Source organism: Larus michahellis, chromosome 14 (genome assembly GCF_964199755.1).
Source record: "Larus michahellis chromosome 14, bLarMic1.1, whole genome shotgun sequence".
Lineage (NCBI taxonomy): Eukaryota > Metazoa > Chordata > Aves > Charadriiformes > Laridae > Larus > Larus michahellis.
Window position 1 is genome coordinate 8,126,825 of NC_133909.1, and position 25,098 is coordinate 8,151,922.

The 25,098-nt window shown below is 50.5% G+C and overlaps 1 long non-coding RNA gene across 2 annotated transcripts; it reads left to right on the top strand.

Annotated features, from left to right (window-relative positions):
• Positions 1-5,094: 5,094 nt before the first annotated feature.
• On the top strand, positions 5,095-16,716 carry LOC141751228 (uncharacterized). Of its 2 annotated transcripts, XR_012589910.1 has the most exons (5): positions 5,267-5,534; positions 7,772-7,909; positions 11,290-11,633; positions 12,213-13,754; positions 14,608-16,716. It is a non-coding gene; the product is annotated as an uncharacterized LOC141751228 (long non-coding RNA). The 2 variants fall into 2 exon arrangements; XR_012589909.1 differs by lacking the exon at positions 14,608-16,716 and having other exon boundaries at positions 5,095-5,534; positions 12,213-13,777.
• The last annotated feature ends 8,382 nt before the right edge of the window (positions 16,717-25,098 follow it).

Genomic DNA, 25,098 nt, shown 5'->3' on the forward strand with positions numbered 1-25,098 from the left:
TAAGGCCACACAATTACATCATGATTAGAGAACTAATTAGTCCCATTTAGGTAAGAAGAGGGGGGGGAAAGAGTGTTAGCAAGCCCACATCTATGCAAAATTACGTTAGCTTAATTAATGAGCATTTTCAAACCAATTTTAGCTCAACTGCCTTTGTTTTCGTTGGATGGTGCCTCTGTATCAAGTTAGCTTATTCTTTAATCACTTCAGCTTTAAGTAGAGCTTCTACACGAGTCAAATGAGTAGAACAAGCTGTGACACCAAGGCATTTTCTTCACCTTAATTAGGGGGTGTCAACCCCCAAGCCAGAGGGAGCCCTACCCTTGCGTTTGCTGCAGCTGCCCCTCGTCCCCTCTGTCCCTCGTTAGGGGTTATATCCTGAATATACCTCTGGATGGCACCGTATCGAGATCCTACAAAGAGCAATAAGAATAAGCAGTCGTAGCAACACTGAGCGCCGCGCGGGCTCTTTTACTCTGCTCCCGCACGTTAAAACAGACACAGCTGTAAGAAAGCTACTTCTTGCTTGACCCAAACTGCAGCCGCACCGTGTTCCCACAACCTTCCTGCTGCATGAGCTTCGCCATCGTTTCAGGATTGTCACCGTGTTAACAGCAGTTAATACCTCCAGCAGCCAACAGATCAAATCCACACTAGATACCTGTAAATCGTAGTAGCGTTAATTAGAAGGGGTCCTTGAAGTTTCTGCATGGGGGCTCTAACAGAGCTGTTTGTGCGAGGTTATTGTTAGCCCCTGGGAAGCCCTGATGCTTACAGCTGCACTTAGGTATTAAACTCCTTTTCAGTGATGTTTATTTTGTGCAGTACACAGTCTCAGTTCCAGTCCAGGGCTTGCACAACGGCGTATTTAGATCCACCTCCAGCCGCTGTATGAAACCTGAAATAATCCTCTTCTTTCTTCCTAACTTCCCAACTCTTTCTAACATCATAAATCACAGACGCCTCACCGTGCTCGCTCGGGGCCTTTCTGCAGCAGTGTGTGAGGGGGAACTGAAGTCTCTCTCCACTGTTCAAAGCAAAAGAAGATTTTCTGCCATCACTGAGTTTTCACGGGAGCCGGTGGGAGTTAAATATCCAGCTTGAAAAATGTATTTGCACTCAGGCAGGTCTGGCAGGTCTTCAAGTGGATCCTGACCTACTCGCAGATATTCCTTCCTGGCTAGTCTCACATGCAACCGTATGTTCCAGATACGCTTATCTACCTGCCATATGCAATGGTGTACAACACTGAAAAAAGCAAAGTGGGTGATTACCTTTCCCCAGTCAAGTGCAGTAGAAAGGTCAGGTTTAATGCGAAGCTGAGGGGCGATGAAGTGACACAGAAACCGTACAAAAATAGAGCGTAGCCACGCTGAAAGGCGAGCATGTCTGCTCGTCCGGGTGAAACGCCCAGCAGCACAAATGCACCATTCATCTCCACAGAGGCTCTTTATTGCTCCCTAGTCTTCAATTTGGGATGTGGCTCCACTTCCACGGGAGATACCTTTTTTAGGAAGAGCCTGGGAATTAAGCAGGTGAATTATTTTCATCTGCGTGGCCTTCGGCCCCCCCGAGAGCCCCCTCCTGCAGCATCCCCCGGCCTGGCCGCAGGCTCCGCGCAGGACCAGTGGCATCCAGCGGCCACCCGGCTCCCTCACCTCTCCCCAGAGGAGGGGAGCTGGAGCCCACCCGGATCGTCCCAAGCTTTTACGATGGAAAAGATATTTTTTCCCCAGTCCGACCCTTCCGATGGCTGGGGAGCTGCCACAGGGCGCACAGGCAGCCCTACAGTTATGTTTTAATCTTGGTAGTATCTTTGTCCGAGCACCGCCGGACTGACAAAATGGGCAGATTGTTCACAGAAATGGAAATAAACGCACAATCCAGCAGCTCCTTGCTTTTGGAGGAATACAGTGGCAGTCCCTCTCCATGCCCTAAATGCAATCGGATATTTCACAACCTCTACATCTAAATTAGATTTTGCTATGTACGTTTTTTTCTCCAATCCCCGCCTAAAGCCTGCAGCAGATTTCAAGGAGAAATTCTGACCACTCATTAGGGTTCGAGCCCCAGATCCGAAGCCCTTGTGTTAAAGATTCAGGATCAGCCACAGAACATCGGAGCGGCTCTTAAAGTAATTCCACAGCTGACAACTAGCTCCTGCTTTTACTCTCCTGCCTCATTTTTGAGTTCAGGATTCAAAGTGCCTTTCCAAACTCAGCTCTGGGCAGACCTGCTTGGGTGGATAAATGCCTTGAAGGTTGTGGGTAAGACATCAAACTTGGAAGTGGTTATTCTTAAAGCTGAGAAAGGAAAGCTTCTGAAGCTATCTATGATAGGTTGATAAGAAATAATGGAGAATTGTTTCTTTTAAATACAAAGAACAATTCAGTCATAGTATGACTCGTGATAGAGACATTATGAAAGTTATCAGATGAAAGTCTGCATGCTAAAACTCTTTAATATTGAAGAGAAATGTAACAATTTACTGTCCGTGCTAAAGCCTGGGCTTCCTGGAAGAGTGTCTTGCCTTGCTTCTGCTGCTCTGCATTCCCTGGATCTGCCTCTGTCTTTTAAATGAGTGCCATGAATCACAGTCTAATAATAATTTTTTAAAGAATTACTTCTTTCCTAGGAAGTCAGATCAAGCCCAGTTAAAAGTGAACTCTGTGAATGTGCCAAATATTTAGAGAATAAATCTAAAACCCAATAGTAATCTGCTTCCTTTATCTACAGATACTGGGCGTGATCCAGATACCAGCACTCCCATTATCTCCCGTGGGCCCATGGAGTGCAGCTTATCAGGGGAGTTTTCAAGGAAAAAAGAAAAATTACATGTAGAACCAAAAACATATTCCAAAAAACCACTAACAGCTAATTCTGGCCCGCTAGAAAATCAATATAGGATCTAAACCAGCCATCTAGACCTTCCCTGTTGAAAGTCTGCTTTCTAGCAGGGCCCCCTTGAGCACCCCCCCTTCATCTGAAATGTAGCACCGCTAAGCAGAGAGCTGGCTTCCAACCTCTTTAAGGCCCATATGAAGAGTCCATGCCCTGCAGCAAGTTTGGCAGTCAGCACTTTAAAAAATAAACTCAGCTACAGAATGATGATTTGCATAGTGCATGGTGACTAAAATTAGCCTGCCTCCTCTCCATCTCGAGAGGAAGTCTGCCTTGCCGCTGCAGTTTCAAGTTTCTTGGCTTTAAGAGAAATTCATAGCATCCGAGGAACACGGTCGTGTCTCCTGCGCAGTTCTGCTCCTCTCGGCTGGCTCTCGTCTCCAACCCGAGGCGATGGCTACGCCTCAAAGCTGTCCTGCACCACCAGCAAAAGCCTCTTTCTTCCTAACGTGGGAAATCAGAGTACGCTGAAACCTGTGAAAGCCCCATTTTCAGTATGAAAATGCTTAGAAGATGATTTATTAAGGAGCGATCGTGCTGCAGGTCACAAGATGGTCTGTCCTGGACGTAGGAAGGAAAAAACCTCTCTGAGACTTAATCGCCACATGAGACAGAGGTTTCTTAAAGCAGAGGTGCGGTGAGAGGTGCTCTGCAGAAGACATACACAGTGTAAAGTCGTTTTAGGCTTGGTAGATTAATCTTCATTAGCTATCGGCTTAATGTGAGATACCCCGACTTGATTCTCAGTCATTGCCCCACATCATCCTTGCATAACAGCTCGTGTTCCTCCATCATCATTTAATATTGTGACCTGGCTGGCCAAACAACTCACACGCTCGCTCTGTCTCATTTAATTCTGCAGATGAATGGATGTCCATTGGAGGTTACGCCAGTCCACCATGGATGTCTCTGATGAATTTAAATTATTCAAAATGTCAGTCATCAGCTAAGTGCTAAGCTGTTTTTTTTTTTTTATTTCAGCTCGAGATGTGGCTATAGCCTCTTTCCCTGAGATGTATAAATAATTCATTTCGTTATGTAGTGGGATCGCTCAGGCCCCGTGCTACAGAGTGCTGCTTGCGCAGATCCCCGTCTCACCTACTGCACGAACTCAGCTCGGCTCGACCGTATTCCATCCATCCTCCACAGCTGATGTTCGGGCTTGGGCCTGGGCCCTTGGACCATGTTCCTCAGGGTTTTGTTTCCTCCATCACCGTGAGGTTCCAGGTACCTTTGAGTCTGAGTTTGTAGCTACCAGAGGTTCATAGCTTAATGCTTGTATTAAATTTGTGCAAAATAACCCTGCTGTAGCGATGATCCAGTTAAGTATTGGGTTTTATATTTTATATGAACGTAAGCCAGCATCTAATTTCGTTTTCTGCTGTGTTGTAGAATTGAAAGGTAATGATTCACTCTTAAAAATACATTTAAAATGATTTAGTTACTACTTTGACTACAGCCTATATCTTATGGAAGGAGCCCAGAGTAAAAGCTCACTGATGTGCAGAGTCCTGGCTGGTTGCAATTAGGAACAGAACAGCCCCATGACATGAAATCTGATGATACATTGAACTTCTGACCTACAGCAGAAATCTGATCGTCACAACCCAGCTTCTTCTTCATTTCAGCTCTGCTCAGGAAAACAAAAGTCTTCATTCAACGTTCAGTTTTCTCCACCCTTCACCACTGGAATTTTTATATGATCTGAATTAAATATGCCAGACTTTGAAGGTAAATGTTTTAAGTGGCTAAGCGAAATCCATGGTGTCTTTCTGTTTCTTTAGCTATTGTCATTAAGCCTTGTACTGATCTGCTGGGCTCTGCAGGAAAATGAGGTGCTGCTGCATCCAACTTCACTGTGGTTTAAGCAGAATAAAATACTGAATCTAGAATTACTGGATTTTATTATTTTTTTTCTGGACGGGAGGCAATCATTGCTTTTTGCCAACCATAGCCACATTCTCTGCTCCGAAATTTAAGAATTAATCCTGAAGTCCTTATTCAGGACTCCTAATATCCAAGGCAAAGTTTGAATATGGCATAGACCACCCGAAATTTAATTACCGTGCAGCGGTGATGAGCTGGGGTAGAGGTACCCAATAACCTGTGGTGTGTCACAGCCACGGAACTGACACTTCTGCAGCGTTGTGTGAAGATAAGAAGTTCTTAAATGACATGCCACCATGCTGGATGGAGTCCAGTTCAGCAGACCTCCTGATCTGAGTTTCTGCCCAATTTTACACACATACACTCTTTGCTCATCAACGGCCAGCCTCCATGGGAGCCAAGAGTGCGAAAGAGGACGACGGCTTTACCCACCCACGCTTCTGATAAGCTAAAAACAGATTGAAGGTCCAAGTCAATTACATTTAAGCATGTGACAGAATTCTTTGCTAAACTGGGGCCTAAGTCAGTGTGATCTTAGGGTGGAACACAAATAACTGCTCTTGGAGGAAGAAAAACGGGCACAAGAACGGAGCCAAAGGTTCTCCTGTGGTGACGGGCTGGGCCGAGTAGCAAGAGCCTGAGCAAATGGGAAAACAACGTGATCCGAGAGAGGGAAGGATTGTATGACTGGCTCCGTGGCTACGGCTTGGGAGGAGGAATTTCCTCGTGGGAACATTGCCAGGAGGGTGAGGAAATTGCTTGCTTTTCTAAGCAGAAGTAACTAATAAAGGAGGGGTGAGAACAAAGATTCTCGCCTGCGTTGTAGGCAGTGTCACTAGGACATAGTACTAGTGGCACTTTGAGTTGTGTTGGCTGAAATAGCATGCTTCCTTTAGACTTTTAAAAGTCGGATAAAGTAATAGAGTTCATCTCTCGTAAGCATCTGTGATCACCATTCAGGAGGTCTGCAGCAATGGCTTGTGTAGTCGAGAATAAAAACAGCCCAGGACTAAGACATCAGTCCCAGATTTCACCTTAAGTTCTGGAGACCAAGTGTTAGTGAAGTCCCTGGAGCTCTTCATCACACCAAGCTGCTTCTGCCGGGCTGCCTGCTCCCTGTTTCCACACTTACTTGGGGGCGTTTAGGCCACCTCTTAGTTCCTTGTTCTAAAACATGCTGAAAGTGCTTCATCATGAAATAAGGGAGAGCTTTGTCCCTCTGGAAGAATTTGTGGGAAAGGCGTGGAAGGACTAGAAAAGATTATCAACACATGTTTCAGGCTTTTGTCCCTGTTGGAAAATAAATACATTGCAATCTGGATAGAGGGGTCCTTAGCTTCCCTGGAGAACATTTTAATACATCAGGAACTTAATACTGAAATTGGTAGAGCTGTGCGTGCCGGAACCCGGCCTCACCACACCCAAAGACACGCTAGATTAGATAGAGCCAAAAAGTCTGTGAAAGGCAGAACCAACCAACCTCCCAGAAATGACCCACTCCCCCCAAGGGGGCTTTGGGGCTCTGTGCTTGCTGAAAGAAGCTTGGAGCTGTGCAGGAAACCTGTTTCTGGAGATATTCCTACTGCACAGAGGGAAAAAAGACTTCATGCATGAAGGATCTCTGTGATTACATCTCCATTTCGTAGGTGCCATCTACAATTGGTTACAACCCAAAAATGGTAACTACTGCTGCTCAGAAGAGACAGGAGCCACTTTTCTCCCATTATACCAGAAAAAATTGTTTTGAACCGACTCTTCTAGATAAATAGCACTTAGATGTAAGTGTAGCTCTCATGATGAGTCTAGTGTAGGGTTCCGCAGTCACTTTTCATGCCAAGGATCACAAATTAATTAAGAAAATCTTGTCGCTTGGAAACTCTTCTATTCACAGGCGCATCAAATCACTGTAGCAGTAACTTGCATGGAAAAATAACATTAGGGATATTTTTATTTTTAGCTGTCTTAATGAAATATAGCAGATGGAAATAAAGAGGAGAAGCCCGTCCTATGTGACTAGCCATCTGTCTGGGGATCAGCAACAAGTATTTCATGGATCACAGCTAGAAAATTAGTGGGTAATTAATGTCAGTCTGCAAGCTACCTTACAATTCTTCACTCTCATTATTCCACTCTATAGAGTCGCTTTCAAATGCCACTCATAACTTACCCGGCCATGAGAGACATGCTCATAGCACCACCCTTAGCTTTAGAGTACTAAACCTTGGGTTGAGCTCCAATGGTTCCCTGCAGTCCCTCCCTCCTGCACAGAACTGCAAAGCGGTCAGTGCTCACGTAGCCATCCACTCGCCATGAGCTCCACTACCAGGATCCTAAGGACTATTCCAGCCGATCTAAATTTGCCTTAAAGACATTCATATCCCGCCCTCGGTTCTGTAGCACACCAAGCACTGGGACTGGCACAGGACCATCCCCTGTACTAGGCATGTCATGGAAACCAGCTTACTAACTTGAACAGGGAGTAAAGATCTAATATCCCAAACTAATATTTTTGTGTTGGGTTTCTTACTGACATGTAGCTTTTCCAAGTTCGTTAACTAGCTAGTCTGGAATCTCGCTCTTCAAAACTGCTCCAATTACTTCTACGCACTGTTGAGTTGGAGGAAGCCTGTCTTGTTTAATGACATCCTAAACAGACACACAATCCTGAACGCTGCTAAAGGTCACACAGCCCGAGCTTTTGGAGATGATATACTTATTCAATGTTGTCATCGTTATACCCTCTCGGTGCTCACACATGCTGCATTACAGCTGCGGCATTTTCTCCCTTTCCTTTTTGGGAAAATCAATGCCTTGTCACAAGAAAGTTTTTATATTTCACCATTACAGAGTATTGCTTATTCTTCTCTGGTAACGGGATATTGTTATCGGGCTGTTTTAACTTTGTTTATTACCTCCATTCTGCTAGCTCCTACAATTCACTTGATACTGTTTTGGTTATTTTTATGCTTTGATTTAAGAACAGCGTGCTCCAAGACTGCACTTTAAGAAATGCCCCGAGGAGCAGAGCCACGGGAGTCATCAGCTCATTTACTGGACTGTTCTGAGCCCTACACGGTGCCTTAGGAAATAACCTCTCTTCCTGGAAATCCACGGCTAGCTGGTAAAACTCTACTATATGGCGTAAACATAATTAATCTTCACCAAGCCCTAGACAGGCAATATCTGAACCCAACATAGCAGGTGGAAATTTTGTTGTTCCTCATACAAGGAAAGTGGCCCCACCAACAGAGCTCAAATCTAGGGAAACCAATTTGTAGACCTTTTTAGCTATGTCTGTTATTTTTGTGGCCCCTTTTTTCCCCCCTTCTGAATGGTAAGCAATCTCAGTTTGCTGAAAAATACCAAATATTCGCAAACAGGTTTCAGTTTACCCCTTTGCAAGCTTGCAGGTACATTTACAAGTCGTGGAAATGTCCCCTCGACTCCATGACAATAACTTCACCATCTCATCCCCCTTCCTTTAGATCAGCCGAAGTGCCGGTGGGGGCCGTGCTCGGCAGCGGGGGCCGAGCCGGTGGCATGGCAGCTGGTCCTTCTCAGCATCGCACCCGCTGAGGGCGTCGGGGCTGGGGCGGGATTGGGATGTCAATTAGAGGGAGGCCATCAATCAGCCCCTCCCTTCCAGCTCTCCTCCGAAAATGCCTGTTAGGAAATTATTAAAATGCATCCCTGCTGATCCCCCCCGGCCTCGTCTACCGAGGTGTAAATGAGAGGAGCAGATGTGTGAGTTCGGTGTGCACTGTTTTTTCAGTGGTGCCACCGCACCGGCTCTGCGCCACCGCGACGCTCACGCCAGCACCGTGACCCTGTGCCGCACGGCGGCTGGGTGACAGCCGGGCTCAGCCTGCCCGTGCCAGCGAGCGGGGTTCTGCTTTGATAGAGTCTCTCTGCCTAAAAAAATGGGGATTCTGTAGCTTACCGACTTCATAAAGAAATGGTGAAGATCGTCTAATGGATGCTCGGAAGGGTTGCTAGAGAACTGCAAAGTGAGAGCTTATGAGATGTAAAATGCCATTTGCTTTTCAATGAAGAAAGGATAAAAATATGATCTTAAAAACAAACATATATGGAGCGCCGTGTGCCTTCTGCACGTGCTTTGCTGCAGCCCGGTTTGGGGTTTGGTTGCCTGAGCACATCTGGGTGTGCACACAGCGGCTGGAGGGGAGGGATCGAGCATCTTCTGCTTCCTGGAGGCTGGACAGACATAAAAGCCGACGTGCAGAGATGCCTGTGGCCCGGAGAGGAGAGATCCCTGCTTTACTCCTTCGCTGCACCGCTGGCTGCGCTTTGAGAATATGTACAGCCAGAAGACTGACTTCCCTGATATTTTATATCCAAGCTAAGACAGTAAGATAGCAGGGCGGCTCCAGGCCTCTCCCTCCTTTCCTCTCCACCTAAAATTTCAAGCAGGCAAAAGGTTGCACAGAGACCAAGAGGAGGAGAACTTTTTCATAAGCTTTACCCAAGCCAAATCCCCCAACGGTCAGCTCTAAAGTAGCTCTGGAAGAGCTGTTAGCTCTGCTGTGGTTTCTGTCTCAGCCACAGGAACAAGCCTGAGCCTTTCGCAAGGCCGGCAGCGCCCGTTGCCCAGCGGGCTGCCATGGCTGGGCTGGTGCTGCCAGCAGGTCGCAGCCAGGCAGAGCTCGGCACCGGCCCCAAAAACCACCCAGATGCTGGCTGAAATGGCTGGTTTGAAGCTTGTCTGGGGCTCCGGGCACACACTGTGCACATCCTCAGTTTGCCTCCCAGGGACCACGAGGAGCCTTTGCCAGGTCTTCCAGTACCTTCTATTTCCCACCCATCTCAGCCCGCTGTCGACAGCGCTCGTAGCAGCAGGCAGGCAGCACTGAGCTCGTTTCAAAATCCACTTCTGCTTTCGCAGCCAAATTAACCTCCCAGCTAGCCAGGAACAGTAACAAAACCCCATGGCTTCATGGGCTCGATGGTCTGTTAATGACGCACAACGTAATCATCCTCCCCCTCTACGCTGCCATCCCACACGCAGAAATCCAAGCCTTTTTATGGTGCGTTTAACCTGGAGCTCTACCTCCCTGTAGGGATATGGCTGGGATTTTCAAATGAGTCCACTGGGAATTTGTTGCTCAATTCCAATGGTGTTTCTGGGGATTTGGCGAACAACTCACAGCCTCTTTTAAAAAATCACAGAACGGCAACGGAGATAATTTGCAGGTTATCCACAGAGGCAGACTGCTCGAGGTTCATTACAATACCAGTTAAATGTTATTTATCTCGTTCATCGTCTCATTCTAGTTACTCATTTTCCCTGGAAAGCCAAAGAGTTGGACACAGGAGCTGGCTGGACAAGGTTCTTCTTTCAACTGTCGTTCTCTGTTTAGAAATAATACCTAGAAATATCTTTTTCTACACAGTCTTAAGCCGCCAGCCAGGGCAAACAACTGCTTATTACAGGAGCTCAGATCCAAAGTTTACCACCATTCATGGGGAGCTGGATCCAAGGTTTTGGTTTGGCTGAGGATAAAGAGCGGCGAGCAAAGCCGGGTAAACCCAGATCCCAACTCCTCCCGGTGTCAGCGGCCAGGGCCTGGTCTGCTTCCAGCTTATCTTCACAAAAGCCCATGGTCTGAGCTGCAAAAGTTAATTTTGAAGCAGCAGAACTGGGTAAAAACACATTGCTGTTACTAACAGTAAATAAATATACGAAGCAAGGCCTGCTGCGGTAAAGAAAACTGCACCTGAGCGGTGATATTTGGAGCCCTGAGCTGGACCCCCAGGACTCGCACCCGGGGCTTGCCGGGTGGCTGCGGTGCCGGGGGGGCGGCTACCCCCGGCCCAGGCTTTTCCGAGAGTTGCCGGTGTTCGCTGGGCTGTCAGCCAGCCCAAAGGGCTTCGGGCGCTGGGGTAGGTGACATACAGCGCAGCTGCTCGGGGCGCTGGAGGAACGCGGAGGGCGCGTATCGTGCTATTTGATCCAAGGAATGGCAGCGGAGTCCCGGCGAGCCCCGGCAGGCACGGCCGCTGGAGCGGGGCTGGGCAGGGAGAAGGCGCATCGGCCGGGTGCTGCTCCAGTGGCAGCGCGGCCGTCGGCTGCCGCAAACCGAATTCTCTCCCTGATCCCTCGTTTCACCACCCAGACACAAACACGAACTGGCCTTTGCAGCTGAAGCAAAAGGGCAAGCGGGTTTCTTTTCCCTGGCAACCCCGTCCGGACCGTTCAGATGTTGTGAGTCAGAAATCCCCAGTATTTTTTTGAAGTCTGAAGGCTACTGAGTTGCAACTAGTTCCCTGCCATTGATCTTTTAACGTTACTGTTTGAGGACTGTTTTCATTACAGCAGTAGTAAGAAACTATAACAGAAAAAAACCCCAAACCCCAGATTTTCTTTTAGTTGCGCAATGCCAGGAGGCAGATATAGAAAAATGACTGCAAGCCTTCGCACAGATATAATTACATTGCAGAAAACTCCATCCTACTCCTCAGCACTTAAATTCTCTTTTCCAGCAAAACGCGCCGACTGAGCTGGGGTGTTTCCCAAATGAAGGCAAGTTCCCGAGCCGTGTTGTCGGATGCCATTCCGATGAGCACGTGCCTGAATGCTCTGCTGAACCTCTGTCTCCCAAAGGACCTCTCAGCTAAACACCTGGTAGCTGCTGGAGCTTATAGCGCTGAGGATCCTCATGGGACAGATCCTTCATAACCCACTTAAAAATCAAAATATAAGGAAGTCAGTTCCTGCTGGTATTGGTTTTACCTGCCCTTGCTAAAACATCATCTTCAGTTTCCAAACTCGCTGCTGCCTTTCTTAGGACCAGAATGATAACCAGGCTCATCAGGCTGGAGGATTGGTGAGTCCAGGCTCTCATCCTGCTTCCTCGGTACTTGGGAATCATACTGCGTGGTTTGGTTTAGCCGTCCCCTAAAATAAAAGAGGTGATGCGTGAAAAAGGCAATAAAAGCCATAGTCTTATCCAAAAGCCCTGTGCCTAGCGAAGCGCTGTGGCCCCAGTGTACACACCTCCCTGCCGGCTGCCTTTTCTCTGGGGATGGGTGCTGCAGCGGGTCCCCGCTGCCACCCTCTCCATCCTGGGCGACAGGGTCATGCGGCACTCCCTGCTTCCTTTCAGGACATGCACTTTTTGATTTTACTCATTGATCAATAATAGCCAACGTGGTTTATTTTCACATCTGCTTCAGTAGTGGGGGGGGTGTCAGGTGGGCTTTGTGTCCGTTTCAAAGTGGTGGAGACCAGCCCAAGTCTGGGAGGTTTTGTGAATGTTCTGCACAATGGAAAAAGTCTGATGGGGGAGAGGAGGAGGGACCAAGCCAGGAGAAACTTGCTGCTGCTTCCAGCCACGGCTCAGGCAGGGCCCAGCATGAACATAACTCTTAGTGAAGGCTTTTCACCTCCTTATTTTTTTTTTCAGCTCATGGACAGAAGTTGAAGTTGTGTTTCCAATCTAGAGGAGCAACACCGAGTCAGTCCTCTCTGCAGCACAGCTCCAGCTTGTCTCACCCGCCTGTATGAACCTGGTTTTCTCACCCAGTTTATATATTAAGAGCTAGAGGGACATTCTTACTGGTAACCCTCATAAAGTGCCCTGCCCAGGGGGGCTGATGGACCTCCTTGTACCAACTGAATACGCACAGAAAGACCTTGCCATTGCCAGGCAAATTAACGGGTAGAAAGACACAACATGTGCATTAAATCATATTGAGCAGTCCAAAGGATCAATTGCCCTGTTCACATAAGGGATGGTGGAGAAAAAGAAGCTTTCGAAGGGCTTAAGTTTCGGGCCCGTCACTTTGCTGTGCGTCTGGCCCTCCCACACCACCTGGTTTGATGTAAATCTCTCAGACGGGGACTCTGTGCTCGGAGCCCTCCGCTGCTGCTTGCCCTCCGCAGACAGACACGCGCGTGTGTGAGTGCCACACGTCACCAGCCTGCGCTTCCCAGCAAATTAGCAGAAACAGCACGGCATTACATTTGCTGGGATCTACCTTTCAGTCAAGGAGACTCCTATGGTCCTTCCTGATACCAGGATCGCAACCGTCCACTATTTGCTACTAAAACTTGAGTCTCTGCCCACGAAGACTGATGGAGGCATCCAGCTGGTAACGTCTCACACCCAGACCCGGGGCTTGGCCTCCCCCCTGCCTGGAGTGGCTGCAGCAGCAGCCAGCAGCGGGGGAGCTAGACCATAAAAACCGCACTAAATAAACCCAATCTTAGCACCAAGGCTGATACAAAAAGCCATAAAAAGCAGGGACAATAAAAAAGAAAAATGCACGGCAGCATCAAATCCGAGACGCTGACATGAAAGGATTCTGTTTGAAAAAGCCTGCCCAAAATTCTCTCTCCTGAAGGTGATCGCCACGTCCTGTCCTAGCAGGATTACTGCTTGCACACACATGCATACGTCAGCTTGTATTCATAGCCCTAAAATGTTCCTGTCAGTTGTACGCTCCACAAATACCAGCAAGATCTGAGATTCTGCTTCCCCCTCGCCCCAGCCCACCCCTGGTGTTGCTGCATCTGCTCGTTTCATCTATCATTGCTCCCGTCCGCGTCTTCGCCTGAGCATATGTTGCAGGAGGAGAAATATAATTAAGTTTGGAAAATTCATCTCGAGGTAACCAGATGTCTTGCACCACCTTCAACATATTTCCCACACCTTAATTAGTGGAGGGAAAGTCACTGCCCGTGGCTGAGCGGCGCCGACGGCAGCGGGGGCGGCCGGCAGCCCCTGCCTCGCCGCAGAGCAGACAGGCTTCACCCTCCGACGCGGGGAAGCATCCTCGCCGGGAACGTGTCCTGCCAAGGCTTTCGGAGCGCTGCCATGGGTTTGGAGAGGACTCAGCTTCTGGCGCTCATCACCTGTACACGTCCTGATTGCCTACATGCATGCTTGAGCTGTGACTTCCCTTTGTTTTGCTTCAGGGCTGCGTGCTTGATTTATTACAGTCAGGCAAGTGTGGTTATGCGTTCGAACACTGAATCTGCGTCGTTAATTTGGGTCGTTACTTCTGGATGCTTGCTGGGTACCTTGGTGCTGGATGGGCAGTCATACAGCTGTGCTCGGGCAATGCAGTCGCAGGAGCTGCACGCACTAAATCAGGATTAGCTGTGTGCCTACAACACAGACATCCACCAATAACCTCTGAAAATGGCCTTTCTAGATTGCTGGTTTACAAGAAATGCCTTGTTATTCTGTAAAAAGTTGCAGGAGATGCCAGCCTGCCAGTCAGGACCAGATATTTCCAGAGCAGCAGTTTGCACGGAGCAGCGGGGCTAGTTTAGCTCTCTGCAAAAATCGTTCCTTCCTCTGCCAAAGCCTTAAACCCCTCTGACAGCCTTGAGGTGAACTCCTGGCCTGCGGAGAGGGACGGGATTGTGTGGAGGGGTCGGAGCGATGCTGGGAAGCCTGGAGATGGTGGGAGCAGCTGGGAGAAGTGCTGCTGGGAGGATGCTGGACGCTGCCCAGGTCACTCCTGTCAGCGCAGAGGGATGCTCGCTCCAGGGGAGGGTTTTCCTTTTTCCTATCTATGTCCATGCTGTGTGCCTGCTGTCTAGGGAACTGAACACCGGCTATTTCTGTACCCTCGTCAGCAGCCAGGAGCGATGGGGTATCCCTTTCCCAGCCCCGCTTCCACCCCCAGGGCCAGGTGTCCTCCTCCCGTCCCAGCCTGGCGCTGGGTCCCTGCCAGAGGCCCCGGTGCCAATGGAGGGGTGACGCAGCACTGGTCTCCCTTGCAGGAGCGGGGAGGGACGGGGGAGGGACTCTGAACTCTTCTCTGACTTGTGCCCTTGTCACCCCCCAGCTCCCTCCTGTCTGCACGATCCTGCTGCGTTCCTGCCGGGAGAACCACGCTGGTGTTGCATTTGCCGCAGGGATGTGTCTTCCCTTGCCGAGAGCACCCCGGAGTTTGCCAAGCTCACACCTCAGCTGCGCAAACCCCAAAGCAACACCCCAAAACCTGACATGACATCCCATTTCTGCATCATCAGCTGCGTTTGGAAACGGCTGAGATGGACCCACCGCAGTCTCCGTTTCCATCAGAAACAGCCGTGCCCATCCCAGGAGCAGCAAAGCCGTGCCGGGGCAGTCAGAGGGATGCAGGTTCTGCCCTGGGACCGGGCTCTGGTTTTGGGCTCAGCTTCCCTGGCTGGGTTTCAGCTGCCGGCCAAGCGGAGCAGTACCCGTCCCCCTGCACCCTCCGAGCCGCCTCGGTGTGTCCCACGGGGACAAAAATACCTCCCCAGCTGCTGCCCACCTGGTGCCTGAGACGAGTTTAGGAAACAGCAATCAGAAACTGAAAATAAAAAGCTGAAAAGAGATAGATACAGGGCTCGCACCAGAAGTGAGAGAGTTAAAAATAGAGGTGATACGATCTGGCAGAGCTATAGGTCATACTTAACCGCTCGAGTGTCTTCAGGCATCGAGCAAGTGCAATAGGAAACTCACAGGGGTTTAGCAGCCGAGACGGCGTGTCCTGGGCTCCCGGCATGCCACCGCTGAAAATAGATGTGTGGACAGTCCCCTGGCCAGCTGATGCCAGGCACCGGCGGGGGGGGGTACCACCCTCCATCCCGCACTGGGGACCGCCACACTTCTTCCACCCCTGCCATAGAGACGGGGATTTCCCCTGGGATGAGCCACCCCTTTGCAGGGTGAGCCAAGGCCAGGGAGGAGCAGGCAGGCGCCAGCCCGGGGGCACCCTCACCCTGCTGGGCACAAGCCCACTGCCGTATTCCAGGTGGCTGCCAGGGCTGCTGGGAGATGGGTGCATGGACGAGCTGCAGGAGCTGCTTGCAGGGAGCCTGCATAAGCCTCAGGTGCAACAGCATTTCCCTCGTGGCGGTTTGGGAAGGAGAAGCCATAGCCCTGGCTCGTCTTTGAGCCTTGGGACCAGGGGATCGGGGCTTTCTCGACTGCCCGTGTCAGGCAGCGTGCGGCACCTTCCATGGGGGTTTCTCCGTGTCTGCCCCTCACCAGGACCAGCACTGCTGCGTGGTTTGGTTGCAAGCCAAGCTTTTGTCCAAACCCTGCTTGATGCTCAAGTGATCGAAGCGATCACGGCAAAAGGCCTGGATGTGTCCCATCTCCCCCGAGCGGGGCCGTGCCCACTCTCCAGCTCTAGCCCTCCCAACACCCTCATCTTTCACCGAGCGCAGCGACATCCCCCCGGCCGGGAGGGACCACCCGCTCCTCAGGGTGCCCCATGTCACCAGGGAAAAAGGGGGCTCGTAGAAAGGACGAGGGTGCAGGAGGAGACTGTGAGAACCGAGCAGGGTAACGCTGCCGCAGAGGGGGGTTCGGCCCTGGCCCCGCCGCTGTGCTCAGCCCAAAGCCCCACGGGCCCAGGGCTCAGACCACTGCCCGCACCCAGTGACGTCTTGTAACAGTCACGGGGATGGATCTGGCAGATCGAAATATCACGGTTAGTTAAAAGGCTCCTCTCGAGTCAGTTTATGCTTGATATTTAGTTTCTGTATATATAGGACATTGCGCATGAGATCAAGTGGAAAGTTTCTTCTTTAATTCCTCCGGAAACAGAATTATTCAACTGAGCTGCTATTCCCTGGAAGCAGGAGACCCAAACATTACGACACTGTGATAGAGGAGAAACTCAACACCACCACCACCACAACAGCCCTCAGCTGATCAATTTTCTTTTCTGGGAGCAGGAAAGCTCAGACAGGGAGAAAGACATTTCAACCAGTTCAGCTCTAACAATCATAGAATTGTCGAGGTTGGAAGGGACCTTTAAGATCATCAAGTCCAACCATCAACCCAACACTGCCAAAACCACCACTAAACCACGACCCTAAGCACCACATCTACCAGAGTGAAATAGGTAAGGATTTTAAAAACAAATATATGACTTAATTGATCATGATCCTAAGCAAAGTTAAAGCAGCTACAAACCATAAAGAATGTGGTGGGTTTTGGTGTTGCCTATTACGGTTGAAGAAGCCTGATGTCAGCCCTGGGCTGGGCACAGCCCCTGCACGGCCAGAGCTGAGCTGGATGGGAACAGCCCGAGATCCCACCAAAGCTGCCCGTGAGCGCTGAGCTCAGTGGGGGAGGCGAGCGCTGACCCTTTGCAAAAGCACATGGGTACCCACTCAGATGCCGGTTCCCCAGCTTGCATCCCCCAACGTATCTGCTTTAACTCCTGCACGGAGCCTCTCTTACCTCTCGCGGGGTTCACACCTGGCCCAGCAGATGCCCGTATCCCATACGTTCCTCGGGGTAACGTTACATGGTAGAGACCAGACGTAGCCCGATGCCCTGGGAAAAGGGCGGCCTCAGGGACCAGCCGTGTGCCCGAGGGGACGGGGGGGGACAGCTGGGCTCGTGCAGCTGTAGCCACGCAGGGTGCAGGGGGACGGATACACAACAGGTTTGTCCTGGGTGCGAACAACTCAACACTTTCTAATCAGCATCTTGCTCTCATGGCTCCTGCTCCCTGCCCCCAGGTCCTGGTGCTGCTTCTGCACAGCATGCACAAGACCTGGAAGGAGACTGAAGGGCATTGTGTCTGCCTGGGGCTGAGATTTAGCAGAACTTTGGATTTCATGGCACAGCCAGTGCCATCCTGACCAGCAGGAGCACAGCACTGGGACCAGGAAGAGGAGACCAGCATCATCTGCACGGCCATGGCCAAGGGTGCATCCCCCAGGGGTGCATCCCCCAGGGGTGCCCTGGAGACCTGCCGCGGCTGCAGAGCTAGACTGGGTTTGAGTCAGAAGAGCTTGAAAGTCATAATTTTATTTTCTCCCATTCTCCCTATTTTTGGCTTCAGATTCTTGGATGTCTCCTGCCTACTCCCAAAATATGTGACAAGGAGTAGGCTTGAGATAGTAACAATATTAAAATGAGTCAAAGTGCAGCATGAACTGAAAGTTAGCACAAATGCAGTATCAAAACTCTCAGCAAAAATATCAGCCAAGGAACAGGAGGATCCAAGCAGGAGATCCTCTCCAAGCAGGAGATCCTCAGGAAAAGACCAGGGAGCAAGGGGGGATCGCAGGCTCAGCAGGGTCCGCTGCTGCACGGTTTAGGAAGCCTCATGGGGACTGTCACACGTTCGATGTGCTCTGCTCAGCACAGCTCAGTCTGAACAACCGAGGAGGGAAAATCCAGAGAGGGATGGAAATGATCGGAAAATATGGGTTATGAGGAGAGAGAGAGAGATAACCAGGGTTTGTAGTCCATGGAGGGCCAAGGGAGATATAGTAACAGCCTCCAGAAGTTACTGCAAATAAGAAGGGAATAAAATTGGTTTCTACATCCATTGACTGTGAAAAGGGTAAGACTGTCCTGACTTGCTTTGCGTGACCTCCTGAAAAGCCCCAGCCGAAGGGATGCCTTATCTCTGACATTTAAATCTGCTCTCGAGTCAGTGGTGAAGAAAGCTAACCTGCCTTGGGCATAACGCGGATCCCTCTGGAGCCTCCGCAGGTCCCTCTTCCAGCTCAGTTCTCCTCCAGCAAAGACACAGAGGCCTTTCAGGGAGCTACTGCTGCCTTTGACAGATCTCCTGATACTCTGGTGAACCGACCTGGGCCAAGCCCAGCTGTGGTACCCGGGGAAGAGAAGCTGATTTCTGGGGAGTGCGACGGGAGCAAGGAAGGAACCGACACAGTGAGAAATGCTCATTTGCCTCATGCTGACCCCTCAGCAGGAATGGGTCTGGGAAGGAGGTGGACCACTTGCAGCTTCCAAATTAAAGTGACCTGTGTTAACAAATCACAGTTATTCATCGCCGCCTTTAGGGCACAGAGTCTTCTCTATAGAAAATATATGTTGATGCTGAGTGATCCATTTAAAGGCTCTATTCTTGAGCCAGACATTTGAGCATACAGCTCCGGCCTGGAGAAGTACAAAAAACTTCATGAACAAAGTTGGGAAGTGAGGAAATGAATATGAGCCAAACATTCGAGGGATCAATCAGACCGTGGAACAGGCTAACACGAAGCAGCAGATGCCTCATGGTTTGTGCAGACGCCAGTTGGGTGGAGAAGACGGCAAACCAGGATTATAACAAAGGGGAAGCAGAGATAGGAGAAAAAAGGCTTAGAAACCTCGTGGACCACCTCGGCGTTTGCCAGGAGTGTATGGTGCCGGGTAATGCCCCTCGCTCCTGCACGGGGCAGTGACCCAGCCCAGCGTGCCCATGTGCCACGAGAAACAGCAAACCTAATGGCCATCTTCTGGGAAATGAGAGCGCGCTGGCTTCTGAATAAGTCATTTCATTGAGGAGGAGGAAAGAAGCGAGATTTTTCCCCAATCGCCAGAGTTCCTAAGTCTAAAGTCGTCATTGCCACCCTTGTCCTTCCTCCGTGGTAATAAAGGAACTCACAGTATTTTGGGGGGGAAATCTTATTTCTCACATCCCTTCTCACACCCTCAATTTAAGGCTTGCAGAGTTTGTAATCCCACAAGAAGCAAAGCGGCCGCTTCCCGTGGGGACATGAATAGCCCCATTGAAGTCATGTGCTGGGACTTTACGTGTGTGCTGAGAAGTTTGCAGCACTGAGGCTGTCGAGCCCAGGGGTCGTTTCTGGGAGAAGCGTCCCTGACACCCCAAGCACCCCACAGAAACTAAACGTACGCAGACCGTGGGTTCAGAGTCCCTCCTTCGGCAGGCATAGGGAATTGGAAGCCTGCTCCGGGAGGGAGGCACACCACAGTCCGGGTGCCCGTCCTCGGGCCACCAGCTCAGCTCTTGGCATTTTTCTCAGCTCCAGCACTTGTCCTGGCCCTGAACGGACCAGGACAGTCCCTAAATTGCACTTACCCACAGAAAATGTTTAACATTGCCCAAGTAGGTGCGTTTTTGATAAAAACATTTAATTACTGTACTTCCTAAAGCATCCCAGAAAGCACAGTGCTGTCAGGCAAATAAAATCTCTAAATAACTCCCAGCTATTAAAAGCCAATAGGTTCTCGCACCCTCCACAGCCATAAAGCCTGCAGAAATAAAGACGCCAGGTACTGACACTATTCAAAGGGAGGGCACAACATCATGTCACCGTATGGTGACGTGGCGCTGGCCAAGTCCCTCAATTACACCGCGTACATGGCAATGGCTCATTTTTTTGCTAGTGCCCAGCTTTCCTGGGGCGCGCAGGCAAACAGCAGCACCCACACCAGAACCCGGCTGCCTCCACGCAGCAGCTCCCACCTCTGGGCCAAAGCAGCCCAAGTTTGAACAATCCCAGACTACATCTGAACCAGCTGCAGGCCAGGCTGTCTTCAGCCCAACTGCTCGCTGAGTGACTCCAGTACCCTTGAGAAAGTCGCTGCCATTGTGCGGGGTGACTCATGGCTGGAGGGGAAGGCAGGATTTTGCAGCGCCAGTGATTTATTTAGTTTTTGATGAGAAGTGATGAGAGCTGCCCAAGTTCAGCACATGCAGGGTGTGAGATATACTTAAAAAATGGAATTGTACAAACAAGAGAGGAAACTGCAGCAGCTGCGGGGATCAGCAAACACTCCTGTGTGGTTCGTCCAACCACCAAAGCTTCCCTGGAGGAAGGCGTGCTGCAGCCTAAGGCCGGTATTTGGGAATAGAGCAGCTGGAGGACCAGAAGGACCACCAGCACTGAAAATCCTCTGAACTGTGCCTGTCTCGTCTGCAGTTCTTGTAAACCATGACCATTCCAGCTAGTTCTTTAGCTCCCATTTTCTCTTTTGGGGACCAGCCTGAGAAGAGACCTATATTTTATGGTGTGCAGATACCAACCTAAAGCAACGCTGAGCAAGCAGTAAGAAGCGTGGTCCAGCTGGGGATCACGCAACCCAGTTGCTTGAGGTGCCAGGAGCCCAGTAAAGTCCGCTTTAACCATAAGAGGAATATGGAAACAAATTGTCACTTCATCAGCAGGGCAAGCCCAGCCAGAGCTGCTGGCCTTCCTCTGGCACAAACTGGAAACGCTCCTTAGGACCCGCTCTGAGTTACTTCTCCCTTTGTCTCATTTAAGATCACACCTTGCAGTGTTTGCAAAAGCCAGCTCACAAAACAGGAACGCCTTCAACACCCAAGTGCCACTGTCAGCCCGAAACCCTGCTGCCGGCTCAGGCACAGCTTTGTTAAAGTCTCTTCATTCCGCCAAAAAGTTTCCTCTGTGCTCCCTTTTGCGGAGTTTCTGACCCGTTTGTACGATTCCCAGGCTGAATGAGTAGCGAGGGCATATCCAGGGCAAGGCTGGCTGCCGTCTCCTCTGGGGACGCGGTACGGTGATGAACCACGTCTCCTGCCCTCTCCGCTGCTGTCACACGGGGGGCTCAGATGCCCCCAGCCCCTCTGATAAGCCCCACAGCAGTTACAACTACTCCTTTTCACAAGGCCGTGCCAGTTGCAGGCTTTTTGCCTTTGAGATGCCAAATTTGACCATCAGAGCCCTGAGCTTCTTGCAAACCAGGACCGTAGCAGAACCCAGAGGGGAAGGGTCTGAAGAGCCATCACTTTTCCTGGGAGGACCAGCCCCGCAGGATGGTGGTACCTCTCCACCTCGCCTCGCACCCGGGCACGAGCTGCCCGCCCGCCTCTCCATGCACAGCTCTGCAGCAGCTCAGCCGTGGCTTTGGCCCAAAGTTGACATTTCAGGCTTTATTGCAGACACGGGTTGCTATGGTGAAACGACCTTCCGAGCACCCTGAAAAGTTTGGAGATTTGGCTGAGAAATAACTTTTGCAAACACTTGCCAAAGACGGTCATCCGACGCGCTGTGCTGAGCTGACGGCGGGTCGGTTTGACAGCCCGGCATCACCCAAGAGGCAGCAAAACTACGTCCTTACCCCCGTCGCATGAAGTCTTTACCCTGTCCTGGAGTTTTACAGCAATGGAAGTGCCAGTCGGACGTTGCTGGGGATGTTCCTGGTGCCACCTGCCCCACCTTGAGTCATCCTTTCTGATTTTCTCTTCCCGCACATGGAAAAGCACAGCCCCCCGCCGCAACGATGGAGACCTCAGGTCTGGTGCTCTGAGGTTGCAACGTGGCTGCTGGGCTCCAACTCACCCCACACCTCCCAGGTCTGGCTGGGCACGGAGACCCCGGCAGCAGCATCCCTCCTTCCCGGGAGCAATGACATACAGGCACATCCGCAAAGGGCAGAAGAGCTTTTTTTTTTTTTCTTTTGCTACTGAGCACCCACACAGTGTTTATTTGCAAGTGAGTCAACCGGACTCTGATGGGTTTGTGGATGCCGCACAACTCACCTCTCTCTTATCTCAGGGATTTTCATTACCTTTTGGGCAATTTTGACAAGAATTCAATTTTCCCTGCCCACGCACACATCCTGCTGTTCTCTCATTGAACACATCAATTAGCAGCCAAAAAAGTCCTCAACATCTTTTCTCTCCTGGATTCAGCCTCCCCCCTCAGCCTTTAACACCATTTCCCAGTACAATTACCCACCCCAAACTGCTGCCAGGTCTGGCCTGAAAGACTGAAGCTCTTCACCCAGCTCCATGTGCTTCTCATGCCCACAGGCATCTCTCCGCCGTCCCGGGGAGCAGAAACCAAACGCCCCACATGAGCAGGGACAGAGCCCTGCATGGCACCCGCGTCCCTGCGACAGCATCTGCCAGGAGCGCCCATGCAGCAGTAAGTGTTAAGTGGTGGAAGAAACATAAAGTTTTATCTCATTCTCAGTATTTACCACATCCAGAGGCATATCCAGAGGTATTCCAGCTGCCTTCACAAACCAATGACTTCCTGCTTTTTATTCCTGCTGGGATGCAGACAGCTGCACCGTTCTCCATCAATCCTGTTGCTTCCAGAGGCAGAAGCTGAGTCTTAAGCCTGAAGGCGTAGCAGGCTGCGGGGTCACCTACGGCTCTGCCCCGTTCATGCCCTCTCCTCCCAGCGTTTCCCTTCAGCCACCCTCAGACAGGACACCAGGACCCCTGTCTCACCCACTGCAGCACCCATCAGCTTTTTTTTTCCACCCCTGAACACAAAGGAAGCATCAGCCTAATTTTAGTTTAAAGGGAGACCCTGAGAACCACATCTGCAAATAGGCCATGAGATAGCGTAACGATGACACCATAACCAAGTGCCACCACTGCCACGAAGCTGGTCCAGAGGTGGGACCCGTCTGGCAGCAGTTCCATCCCTGCCCGCACAGAGCTGGGGCAGGGCCCCGGGGCCATGGGGACGCAGCGCTCCCCATCTCGGCCCCACGTGCCGAAAGGTGGAAGTGAAAAGCAGATGTGGAGTCCGGGAAGCTTTCCAATACGTTTTGTTTTTTCCTTTATTCCTCACTTAAGCTCCAGACCTGAGCCAGCCTACGAAGCAGGAGCCCCTGGGCACAGTGACATTTTGTGCAGTGGCAGCAGCCGCAGCAGGTGATGGCAGCAACCCTCCCCTCCGCTGCAGAGACCGCCTGCGCGTCCCACAGCCCTCGGCCTCTGGGGTGGCAGAGGAAAGGGGAAGGTCCATGGCCAGAGGAGCACCACCCCCCCGGCCATTGCGGCCAGAGCTGCTGCTGGAGTGCGGCTTTCACAGGGCTGCGCTCCAGGCAGGGTGTGAATTAACGGGGTCGTTAATGCCCCACTGCCAATTGAAGCAGGACTTCCCTGGAGCTGGAGAAGCAGCAGGCAGGGGGACGGATGCTGCTCGACACGCTGCCTGGGCCTTCTTTAAAGAGGGAAACTCTTGCCCTTTCCTCTTTCTGAGCATCAGATGCAAAGGGCTGAAGAGGTCCCAGCTCCGGAGCAGCTGCCTCCAGCCCAGTCTCTTGGCTGGGGCCGTACCGGAGTCAGACAAACCCCCACAACTTGACTTAACCACGGCAGAGAGGTGGAGGTGAGGGAGAGCCATCTTCCGAACCCTTCGATGATGAAACAGGCAGATTGTCCTTTCCTTCCTTTGACCACTGACTCAACAGCTTCACCCTGAAGAGCTGCTAGAGGAAACCTGAAACGTGGATGTTGAGAGAAAAGCAGGGAGAAGAGGATACTCCAGGAAAATGAGCTTTCCCCCTTCGTCTCCACATTTCCTTTGAATTGTAAGAGCACCATCTTGTGTTTAAACCCAACACGGCCGGCGCCCAGTCCCGGGGGTTCCGGCCTACCTAGAAGCACAAGCAGAGAATAACAACAATCCACGTCACTTCTCACCAGCTCCCTCCTCGCCATCACTTTACAGAGTGTTTTGAAACGCAGGAAAACAATTCTCACGCTTGGATTTGCCATCTCAGAATACCTCTTTAAGAATTTAACTATTATCCTGCAAAATTGCACCAAGACCTGAACGCTATGCCATGAATCGGAGTATGGTCTGAGGCCAAGAGACCTCCTCAGAGCTTCTTTTGCAGTAGATTTAAGGGGCATTCGTGCAGAGACCATCATAATATTAAATAACATTTACAGACTGTGCTACTCAAATAACTTTCACACAGGATGCTGAAGAAGGGGGGTGATGGCAAGAAGAATCCCTCATTTTGGTTTGCTATTCCATTGTAGAAAAAGGGAAATCATCTCAATCTCTGTCAGCAAGTTTGAGGTTTAGTTTCCAGCAAACAAGTATTTTCCAATAAAAAGCGTTCACATTGAAACATTTTCACTTCCTGTATGATTAACACTTCACATATTACGATTTGAATACCGCTTTTTATAGGAGACTGACACACCTGAGAACTTTTTTGGTACCTGCTGCAGAAGCGGCGAGTGCTTTCCCCGTTATCCCCATGTTCGTTGCAGAAGGACCTGGGTATTTTCTAATGGCTTAAAACTTCAGTCTCCAAATCTCATTCGTAACACCTTAACCCAGTTCACAATTCTATTAGCACTTCTCTCTCAATACAGGATCTGAAAAATTAAATCACTTACCCACAGACCCGAGGTGCTGCCAGAAGGGTGTAAACATTTGCACAACAAAGATTTCTGATGCTTCTTTCTATTTAAAACATACACACGCTCTCTCGGCACACGGCAATGACATGATGTGCATCTGCATGGACACATCCCAAGAATAAACACTCCGAGGAGAAGGAAATTTGTCAGTACCTATGTTCTGGAGGGGCAAAAATCTTGCAAGAAAACTCCAGTGAATGAAAATAAAAAATAAATGTATTTTTAAGCACCAAGGTGATAAAATTTCAAGTTGGTACAACACTGGTTGTGGGACACAGAGTTTTCTGAACCACGGATGGATTCATATGTTTGCATGGGCCAATATGAAGTATTTGTATCCTAGAGGTACTCAAAATCAACGGCTTTACGCCAGTGCTTCAGTGGTGCTGAGAAGCGCGTGCCCTGTGCTTGCACACGTGCCTGGGCAGGCAAGGGACCAGC